Genomic DNA, 12,036 nt, shown 5'->3' on the forward strand with positions numbered 1-12,036 from the left:
CATTATGATTTCGAACCATAATATCCTTAACCATGTTCTCACATGGTTAGGGATGTTGCGTGTCAAAAATCTGAAAGGATTCGGACGTCAGTGACAGCTCTGGCGACTCTGCTGGGGACTAAACCCAGAATCTCTGGTTCAGGGTTCAAAATTCGAGCTTAGATAAATTGTTGTATTTGGTTGTATCTGATTTTCCTACATGTTTGTGCTGAATGTGTTAAATATTACCGCTTTGATATTATCTGAATTGTATATAAACTGTGCCGACACCTTTCTCTCTTCACCTCCGGGGATGTGCTTACTGGTTGAGACTCCCTATTCTATTAGTGTCATACCTTGAAATAAGAAAGAGGCCGGACAAGTTACGAAGCCGGATGGCCTTTTGGTTCCCGGTAAGTTTCCCCCTCCTCGACTCGAGTTGTCCGCTCGGGTACACAGTCTAGAACACCGACCCAGGTTTTGAACATAGAATAACGTGACTTCATGCCGGATCCCTAGTAGGAACGCTTATTTGCATCACGTTGCATTTGACTTAGGGGGCTCAACACAGGGGTTGGGTCCATCTAGGACTAGCAACATGAAATGAAAAGACCATTCTGATGCATCCTACTTGCTCTGTACATATATTTGTTTCGAACTTGCATGTCGACCGGTTTCTGAATCTCGGGAATGTTGGGAAATTGAAAAAAAAAGAGAAAAAATATCAGTTAGGGAGTTAATTGATTATTTTAGAAGTAAAAAAATCAATGACCAATTACTGGCGGAACTCTGCCGAAAAAAAAAAGAAAATGTTTTATTTTGTTTTACTTAAGAAAAAAAAGCAAAGGAAAAAAAAGAGAGTTTTTTATTTTTTGGAAAGTTGGTTGTTGAAAGGGAAAAGAACAAGAAAAGTTTTTGTTTTAAGTTCGAAAAACATAAGTTGTTTCATTATTTTGTTGGAAAAGGAAAGAAAAAAATTCTTTTATTTTTAGTTTGGAAAATAGGTTGTTTTATTATTTGTTGAAAAGAAAAAGAGTCTTGTTTCTAAAAATAGTTTTTTCGCTTATGAAACAAAAATGGAAAGGAGTCATGTTTTAAAATAGTTCGGTTAATTTACCCGAACTACGCATGGTTTGATTCTCACAGGACGTGAGATACGTAGGCAACCCTCATCGGGTCCAACCTCCCCTTTGCAAAAATAACCAGAAAATATCAAAATTTTAATTTTGTTATAAATAAACCAGGTGATGCTGTTTTTGTCAAAAATAGCCAAATGTTCCCAAACGGAACGCCGGAAGGCTGACCTTGCATAGATAGCCATCTTTGGTCATGTGTTTTTCGACCCTCATAGCCTTAAGTTTTCGTCCTCGAGGCGTTGAAAGGCCGTGTTGCAATACTGGGTATTTTTATCTTAAATTAAAAGAAAAAGAGAAGTAAGAATTGTGAATAAGCTAAGTAGAGCCGTCTTGTCATAAATAGCCTTAAAATCTTTGCTCCCAAAATGCTGAAGGGCCATGTTTGCGAGTCAAGTTCTTCGCTTAAAAATATATAGGTAATTTTGAGTCGAAATATAGATAGTTTTTTTTTGAGCCGAATAAAAGTTTTCTTTTTGCTTAAACGCTTTAATAAATGTGTAGGATGAGCACGATGATAAATGAGCCCTTTTCAATAATGACCAAAATCCCTTTTGAGCTGCAATTATGGTGGAATGATTTAGGCAAAGAGGGGCAAGATGAAGTGAAAAAATATTTGAAAGACCTTCCGGATTTATTAAACATTCAGCCGCGGTGGGATATCATCAGGGCATTGGTCGCCTATTGGGATTCGGCACATAATGTATTTCATTTCTCAGACTTTGAGCTCACCCCAACATTGGAAGAAATAGCGGGGTATATTGGAAGTGATCAAGCTTCATTGAGGTTCAAATACTTGATTGCTCCTAGGGCCATTACCATACACCGGTTCTTGGATTCCTTGAAAATACCCCGAACAGTTCATCATCCAGATTTTGCAAAGGGTTTCTGCAGTTTCCGCTTCATATATGATAGATATGGCCACGTGGGCGGGTTCAATAATCCAGACTTTAAGCTATGCAGTAGAAGTAACCGACAAAAATGGGAGGAACACAGACGGGTGGCATTTATGATAGCCTTTTTGGGCCTCATAATATTCCCAAGGAAAGATGGTAATATTGATTTGAAAGTAGCGGGGGTCGTCAGTACCTTGCAAACCATGGGGAAAAGCACGTTAGCACCTATGATCGTGGCTGACATCTTCCGGGCTCTCACTGCGTGCAAAGCTGGGGGCAAATTTTTTGAGGGATGTAACTTGTTGTTACAAATGTGGATGACTGAGCATTTGTGCCCTCGCTCTCAACTATTGAGTTATGGTTCGGTTGAGAAAACTTGTATAGGAGAATTTTATACAAGAATCAAAGGGGCTAGTCTACCTGAAAGAGTCACGGCCTGGACATCATTATTTCAGAACCTCAACGCCAGCCAGATACAGTGGGCGCTTGGATGGTTGCCTGTCAAAGAAGTCATATATATGCCAGCAGTCCACCCGCATTTTCTGTTGATGGGACTCAAAAGCATCCAGCCCTATGCACCATATCGGGTTCTGAGGCAACTCGAGAGGTATCAAGTAGTACCAAGAGATGAAGATCTGAGTACCCAAGTGGTTGAAATTAGTCCTGACGGTCGGTTCCCCGAGGAAGAGGTTCGCCAAATCTGGAGTGAGTGTCAACATTTGATGGCAAACACTTGTGTGTTAGATAGGGTCAAAGGGGAAGTTGCCCCAGGGTATCATGATTGGTTCATAGGTGACGTGGCATGTGGGAGACCGGCTAAACGACCTCATCTCGAAGATTTCGCCAAGTCGTCCCAAGAGCAGTGAGATTGGTTAGCAAAGGAAGAAGGCTATCGAGTTGAGATTGGTAAACTAAAGCAGCAAGTTGAGAGCCTGAAATTTTAGAACAGTGTACAGGTTGCCGCGGATCAAGGTGAAAAGAATAGACTGGCTCGAGAAAATGAAGCACTTAGGGCCCAAATCCGGCAATTGAAGATAACCATCGATAAGCAACCGAGGAGCCGATCCGATGAGCAATTGATAAAAAGATTGGAAAACGAAGTCAGGGAATGGCGGGATGAATTAGAAAAATCTGAGAATGTCAGGGCAGAACTTAAAGCACAGTGGGCTACAAGAACAGAGGAGCGTCTCCAGTACTTGACTCAGTTGAAAAGGGACCATGAGAAAATTGTTGCCAATTTAAAGAGAAAAGTGGTTGCCCTTGAGGGTAAAGCGGTTAGGCAGGCTAGAGATTTTGAAATTGAAAGTGGACATTGTTACGACTTGTTGGCCCAAATGGAGGTAGAAGTGCAGCGGTTGCAAGACCAACACCTGCAGGACTCTCGAGCTTTAAATACGTGCAGCGATCAGATAAGACGCTTGCTCATAGAAAAGAAGCAAACAAAAGACAGGATTAGAGCCATTGCTCATGCCATTTTCAGGAGATGTCGGGTTTGTGAAGACATGACCCATACTACTTTTGTCTCAGCAGTTATGATCTATGTGAAGCGAACCATGAATGAGTTAGAGCAGCTTGAAAGGGATTTGGATCCTAGGCCCGCGGCGAGGCCGAACGACGCCCCGCGGACACCTAAGTTTGAAGCACTAGAATATGCATGTCTGTGTCTGTAATTTTCTACCATTTTGAGTCAGTCTTTCGTATGTCTGTTATCTTTCCGGGTCAAGTATGTTTGCAGTCTTAGAGTCTGTGGTTTGCTTTTAAGTTGCGTCTGTTAGTTTCATTCCAAAAAGTGTTGAGTTTGTAAGAGTTTGTTTTAGTAATGAAAGTTGAAAATTTTATTTCCACCCTTTATTTTTGCATTTATTTTCACGAACTACACTTGGTCTGATTCGTACAGGGTCATGATACGTAGGCAATCTCCATAGGATTCGACCGTAATAATAAGAAAAATAGAAAGAAAGAAAAAAAAAGAAAAACCAAAGAAAGAAAGAAAGAAAAGAGCGGAAAACAAAAGAGAAATGAGCAGGACCACAAAAGAGAAAGAAACAAAAGAAAGAGAAGAGCACAAGAGAGGGATGAGGTGAGGAAATTTGAAAGAAGGGGCGAAGTGCCGGGATGACGCATGCAATCGAGCAAATGCATAATAGAAATGATTAACTGTATAAGTGCATTCATGCCAACGTGCGGTTGTTAAATCTGTTAAAACCTAATCACTAACAAAGTGGTTGTCTAAATGTGTGAGTCCAGGCAGGTGGTTAGTTGATTGGAAATTCTGGAAACTCACCCGTACAACACCCGATCGAAAGATCAAGTAAAAATGACAGGGCAGGATTCGAAAATCAGCATCGTAGACCCTTCAAATGAAGTTGAGGTAACAGATGTGGGTGATATGAAAGAAGAGATGAGGAAGTTAAAAGCACAAATGGCTGAAATGCATTGGGCATGGTCTCAGGGACATCCAGCACCACGATATCCCGCTAATCCATCTTACATCCCACCCTTGGCCCAAGCTCATGAGCCCACCACTCCCCACGCATCTTCAGCTTTCCCCTATCACGCCCAGGGTTATGGTACCACTTCATACGCTCTCCCAGCTCCACCCCTAAACAGAACCCTCCACCACCCATGGTTCCCGTCTTTGTGGCACCTCCCCCAGCCCCACTACATAGATCGTCCGGTGAGCCGCTATTCCAAGCTCATGATACCCAATATTACCCTCCCGAACCCACTTTCAAAGCGCCTGAGCCATATACCTATTCTCCCCATTTTGAAATCCCGGGAGAGGTTGAGAAACCAGTTAAGAATACAGAACAGGAGGAAGTGATTCGTAAAGTCAAAAGCCTGGAGCAATCCTTCAAGAACATGCATGGTTTAGGTAATCAAGTCAGCATCGCATACAAAGATTTGTGCCTTTTTCCTGATGTTCAGTTGCCTGTGGGGTTTTAAATGCCGAAGTTTGACTTGTATGAGGGGCACGGTGACCCAGTAGCCCATCTGCGTGGCTTTTGTAGCAAAATGAGAGGTGCTGGGGGAAAAGATGAATTGTTGATAGCATATTTTGATCAAAGCCTGAGCGGGTCAGCGCTAGAATGGTACACGAGACAGGACCCCGGTCGATGGTATACATGGGATGATTTGGCACAGGCATTCATTGGCCATTTTCAATATAACCTTGAGATAGTCCCCGACCGTTTGTCATTGTTGAAACTGGAAAAGAAGCCTGGGGAAAGTTTTAGAGAGTTTGGTTTCCGCTGGAGGGAACAAGCTGCAAGGGTTGATCCTCCAATGAGGGAGAGTGAGATGGTAGATTACTTCTTGAAAACATTGGAACCTACCTATTTTGGTCATCTAGTGACATCTGTCGGAAAGTCGTTTAATGAAGTGGTAAATATGGGAGCCATGATTGAAGAAGGATTGAAATCTAACAAGATCTTGAGCTACTCGGCATTAAAAGCAACCATCCAGGCCATCCAAAGCGGTACTGGTGGTGTGCTCGGAAAGAAGAAGAAGGAAGAAGTTGCTACAGTTGAAGCTAGTGCTTGGTCCAGGCCCAATAACCCTCCACTCTACTACAACCAACCCAGACCCCACCACCCAAACTACCAATATACCCTATATGGCCCGCCGCAACACTACTATCCAACACCAGAGCCACATTTTTCTATCCACCACGCCCAGACCTACACTCAGCCCCCGGTGCACTCGCAATGGCGTGCACCGAATCCCCAAAACACACATCCACCCCCACAAAACCCCTATCCACCTCCCAGGGCAAACAAACCAGGAACCAGCTTCCGCCCAAACCAAGCTTTTAGAAGTGAGAAGGCCCCAAACAGAAAAACATTTACTCCGCTGGGAGAATCTTACACTGCTCTCTTCTATAGATTGAAACAGTTGGGAATGTTGACCCCGATTGAATCCAAAGCACCAAACCCCCTTCCCAGAAACCTGGACCATTATGTTAGTTGCGAGTATTGCTCAGGGCTGCCGGGGTATGATACTGAAAAATGTTGGAAGTTGAAAAACGGGATACAAGAGCTCATTGACAATTGCCTTATTGAAGTACAGGCTCCAGAGGCCCCAAACATCAATCAAAATCCGTTACCAGCGCATTATGAGGCCAACATGATCGAACTGATACATTAGGGGGCAGAGCCTAAAAAACCTTCGCAGGTGGTTATGGTGATTCGTTCTACGGAAGCCAAAGAGAAGACAGTGAGTGCAATGCCAGTGGTTCAGTTAAAAGCAATAAAAGACAAGCCAGTGTTGGTAATGGGAAAGGGACCATTTGTGGCTGCAAAAAAGCTAGAGCCAGTCAAATTAATGGTACCAGGGTCATCATCTGCACCCGTGGTGGTTGTGAAAGGGGCCTACGTAGAACCAGTTGTCATAAAACCAGTAGTCCAGTTACCCATGGTTGATAGCAAAGCCGTACCGTGGAAATATGACAAGGTAGTGGTGATATACAAAGGAAAGGAAATTGAGGAAGAGAGTTGTGAAGCACAAGGACTAACTCGGTCGGGACATTGTTTTGCTCCCGAAGAGTTGAGAAAGGCTAAGGGCGCTAAAGACAATCCAGCGCCAGTCAAAAAAGCTGTGACGGAAGAAGAGACAGAAGAGTTTCTGAAAAAGATGAAAGTGCAAGATTATTCCATTATTGAACAACTGAAAAAAACATCGGCCCAAATCTCGTTATTGTGGTTATTGATTCATTCTGACGAGCATTGCCGGGCTTTGATGAAGATATTGAATGAGGCTCATGTGCCCGACAAAATTTCAGTGAACCATCTGGAGACAATTGCCAACAAAATCTTTGAAGTGAACAGGGTAGCATTTTATGATGATGATGAATTGCCTGTGGAAGGCACAGAACACAACAAAGCTCTCTATTTGACGGTCAAATGTGAAGGTTCAATGGTTACTCGGGCACTGATCGATAATGGGTCGAGTGCTAATATTTGCACGTTGTCCACATTGAACAAGTTGAAGATCGATGATGATAGAATCCACAAAAATAGCATTTGTGTTCGAGGGTTCGACGGAGGGGGAACAAACATAGTAGGGGATATTGTACTCGAATTGACTATTGGCCCAGTCGAGTTCACTATGGAATTTCAGGTGTTGGATGCTGTAGTATCCTACAATCTTTTGTTGGGTCAACCATGGATCCACGCGGCCAAAGCCGTGCCTTCCACGCTGCACCAAGTGGTCAAGTTTGAGTGGGACAGACAAGAAATTGTTATATATGGGGAAGATCCCACATGCGCCATGAATGATGCCATTGTGCCCTTTATAGAAACTGAAGATGATAATGGACCATGGGTTTACCAGGTCTTCGACACGGTCCCGGTGAGCAGAGTGCCCGATGGTGAAAGCATTCCGTGTCCTAGGGTGGCAGCTACGACCATCATGGTAGTATCAGAAATGTTAAGTAACGGGTTCGTGCCAGGGAATGGTCTGGGAGCTGAACTTCAAGGCATTATTCAACCTGTTTCCCTGCCCAAAAATCTGGACACCTTCGGATTAGGGTTCAAACCAACAACGGCAGATGTTAGAAGGGCCCGTAAATTGAAAAAAAAGCTTGGGTTCTTCCCAAACCAATTCCACGATTGTCCAGGTCCTTCGTCAGGCCGGGTAGCAAGAAGCAGTCATTGGAAAAGGTGCCAGGTTCATTGATTGGGGCAGAGGGGAATTTGGATAAAGTGTTCGAGAGAGTATTTGTTGAAGTAAACATGGTTGAGGCCGGGGAAGGGTCAAGCGGAGCAGATATACAGTACATCGGACCACATGCTACCATCAACAATTGGGAAGCTACTCCTCTTCCAATTCGGAGGGAGTCGTGGTAGTGGGTTTTGTTTTCCTTTTGTCACCTGGATTATTCCAGGGTTTGTAATCCAGTTGCCATGTTCCGTCCGTTTGGATGAGTTAAAACTTTGTTATCTTTACATTCAATGAAATGCAATTTTCTTCGTCCCTAAATTTTTTTCCATTTTCTTTTCTTTTCTTTTGTACAGTTCTTTTTATGCTGATATCAATGGTATGACATGCACGAGGAATCTTCGGCCCAGTTTTAAAAGCCAATCTAGCTCGGAAGTAATAATACAAGAAATCGAGTGTGATGATGGGATAGATTGTAACAACGATGAAGCTTATGAGTAAATTAGTAAAGAATTAAGTCATTTTGAAGAAAAACCCAAACCTAACCTAAATGACACAGAAGCTGTTAATCTAGGGGACCAAGACAATGTGCGGGAAACTAAAGTAAGTGTTTATCTGGAGCCACAACTCAAGGAGGAGATAATTAAAGTATTGCATGAGTACAAAGATGTGTTTGCATGGTCATATGATGATATGCCAGGTCTAAGCACCAATTTGGTGGTTCATAAATTACCCACTGATCTGGCACTCCTCCCTGTCAAGCAGAAGCTAAGAAAGTTCAAAACGGACATAAGTATGAAGATCAAAGAAGAGATTACCAAGCAGTTTGAGGCAAAGGTCATTCAGGTTACGCGGTACCTCACTTGGTTAGCTAATGTCGTGCTTGTGCCGAAGAAAGATGGCAAGACCAAGGGTGTGTCGATTATCGAGATCTTAACAAGGCAAGTCCAAAAGATAATTTCCCACTGCCCAACATTCATATACTGATTGACAATTGTGCCAAACATGATATTGGCTCTTTTGTGGATTGTTATGCGGGTTATCATCAGATTTTAATGGACGAGGAAGATACAGAAAAGACGACATTCATCACGCCGTAGGGAACATACTGTTATTGGGTCATGCCGTTTGGTTTGAAAAATGCTGGTGCAACTTACATGAGGGCCATGACAACCATATTCCATGATATGATACATAAGGAAATCGAGGTGTACGTGGATGATGTGATCTAGAAGTCTAGACAGCAATCTGACCATGTCAGAGATTTGAGAAAGTTCTTTCAAAGGCTTCGTAGGTACAATCTTAAGCTCAATCCTGCAAAGTGTACTTTCGGGGTGCCATCTGGGAAGTTGTTGGGGTTTATAGTCAGCCGACGGGGTATTGAATTAGACCCGTCGAAGATCAAAGCCATTCAGGAGTTGCCACCTCCAAGAAACAAAACCGAGGTGATGAGTTTGTTGGGAAGATTGAACTATATTAGCAGGTTCATTGCTCAGCTCACGGCAACTTGTGAACCAATTTTCAAGTTGTTAAAGAAAGACGCCGTGGTCAAATGGACTGATGAATGTCAGGAGGCTTTTGATAAGATAAAGGGGTATTTGTCGAACCCACCCATGTTGGTCCCGCCTGAACCAGGGAGGCCTTTGATTCTATATCTGACAGTTTTGGATAGTTCATTCGGCTGTGTACTGGGGCAGCACGATGTTACGGGCAGAAAGGAGCAGGCTATCTACTATCTCAGCAAAAAGTTCACATCTTACGAGGTTAAGTATACTCATCTGGAAAGGACATGTTGCGCCCTAACTTGGGTGGCACAGAAGTTGAAACATTATTTGTCATCTTACACTACTTATCTTATATCTCGCCTGGACCCGTTGAAGTATATTTTTCAGAAACCCATGCCCACATGGAGGCTTGCAAAGTGGCAGATCTTGCTTACAGAGTTCGACATTATCTATGTGACACGGACTGCAATGAAAGCACGGGCATTAGCCTATCATTTGGCTGAGAACCTCGTCGATGAAGATTATGAGCCTTTGAAAACTTATTTCCCTGATGAAGAGGTGATGCACGTTGATGAATTGGAACAAGATGAGAAGTCGGGATGGAAACTTTTCTTTGATGGGGCTGCAAATATGAAAGGCGTGGGAATAGGAGCAGTACTTATTTCTGAAACAAGTCAGCATTACCCTGTTACAACTCGGCTTCGTTTCTACTGTACGAACAACATGGCAGAATATGAGGCACGTATATTGGGATTGAGATTAGCTGTGGATATGGGTGTGCGGGAAGTCTTGGTCATGGGTGACTCGGACCTATTGGTACACCAGATTCAAGGAGAATGGGAAATACGGGATTTGAAGCTTATACCGTATCGGCAGTGTCTGCATGAGCTTTGTCAACGTTTTCAGGCCATAGAATTCAGGTACATTCCAAGGATTCATAATGAGGTTGCTGATGCTTTGGCTACTTTGGCGTCGATGTTGCATCATCCAGATAAGGCTTATATTGATCCATTGCAGATTCAGGTCCGTGATTAGCATGCTTACTGTAATATGATAGAAGAGGAAATTGACGGCGAGCCGTGGTTCCATGATATCAAAGAGTATATTAGGGCGGGAGTGTATCCGATACAGGCCACCGGTGATCAGAAAAGAACAATTCGGTGATTGGCAAGCGGGGTTTTCTTTAGTGGAGGAGTGCTGTACAAAAGAACTCCAGATATCGGGTTGTTGAGATGCATAGATGCAAGACAGGCCACGACTATCATGACTGAGGTACATTCCGGAGTTTGTGGACCGCATATGAGTGGGTACGTTCTAGCAAAAAAGATTCTTCGAGCAGGTTATTATTGGCTCATGATGGAGCGGGATTGTATCAGTTTTGTGCGTAAGTGTCATCAATGCCAAGTGCATGGAGATTTGATTCATTCTCCATCATCAGAATTGCATACGATGTCCGCACCATGGCCTTTTGTTGCATGGGGCATGGATGTTATTGGGCCAATTGATCCAGCAGCATCGAATGGGCACAAGTTTATTCTGGTAGCTATAGATTATTTTACCAAATGGGTGGAAGCTAAGACGTTCAAGTCTGTGACTAAGAAAGCTGTAGTCGACTTCGTGCATGCGAATATCATCTGTCGGTTTGGGATTCCGAAGGTAATCATCACAGATAATGGGGCAGTTTAAGATTACTCATAGGCATTCTACTCCATACCGTCCCAAGGCAAATGGTGCGGTTGAAGCGGCCAATAAGAACATAAAGAAAATACTCCGGAAGATGGTTGAAGGATCTAGACAGTGGCATGAGAAATTACCTTTTGCATTGTTAGGATATCGCACCACTGTTCGTACCTCGGTGGGGGCAACTCCTTATTCATTAGTATATGGAACCGAGGTAGTAATACCCGTAGAGGTGGAAATCCCGTCTCTGCGAATCATTTCGGAGGCTGGGATCGATGATGATGAATGGGTGAAAAGTCGTCTTGAGCAGTTGAGTTTGATTAACGAGAAGATATTGGCATCAGTGTGTCATGGCCAACTGTACCAACAAAGAATGGCAAGAGCATACAACAAGAAAGTGCGTCCAAGGAAATTCGAAGTCGGACAGTTAGTACTGAGGCGAATTTTGCCTTATTGGGCTGAAGCAAAAGGAAAATTTGCCCCAAACTGGTAGGGACCATTTGTGGTAACCAGAGTGTTGTCTAACAGAGCATTGTAATTGACATATGTGGAAGGAAAATGTATATAAATGGCCATCAAATCCGATGCGGTCAAGAGATATTATGTATGATTTCTTTATTTCTGAATGTATATGTTTGTATTTGGCATATCTTAAAGATTGAAATGATGAAGGCGTTTTGTCTTGCTATCCAAACACTTTTATCCCTTGTTATCCCCTTTGATCCTTACTTATTTTTCATACCCCTCTTTCGGAATCAACGACACTATCAGGGAACACAGGTGCCGAAAAGAAAAGAAAGAAGAGAAAAACAAAGGAAAAGAAAAAGAAAGAAAAACAAAAGGAAAAGAAAGAAGAGAAAAACAAAGGAAAAGAAAAAGAAAGAAAAAAAAAGAAAAAAGGAGGAAGAAGAAAAGAAAAAGAAAGAAAAGCAAAAGAAGAGAAAAACAAAGGAAAAGGAAAAGAAAGAAAAGGAAAAGGAAAAGAAAGAGAAAGAAAAGTAAAGAAAGAAAAACACAACAACAAAAGTTAATTACGAAACAGTGAACTACGTTTGACTTGATCCCGAAAGGGTACGTAGGCAGCCTTACTCCGAGGTTCAGTCATACCAAAATAAAAATCCAAAAATTCCCAAGCAAGAAACTGGGGTAGAAGTTGTGATTTTTGTGAAAAATTGGATTCCGAAA

Source organism: Nicotiana tabacum, chromosome 3 (assembly GCF_000715075.1).
Source record: "Nicotiana tabacum cultivar K326 chromosome 3, ASM71507v2, whole genome shotgun sequence".
Taxonomy (NCBI): Eukaryota; Viridiplantae; Streptophyta; class Magnoliopsida; order Solanales; family Solanaceae; genus Nicotiana; species Nicotiana tabacum.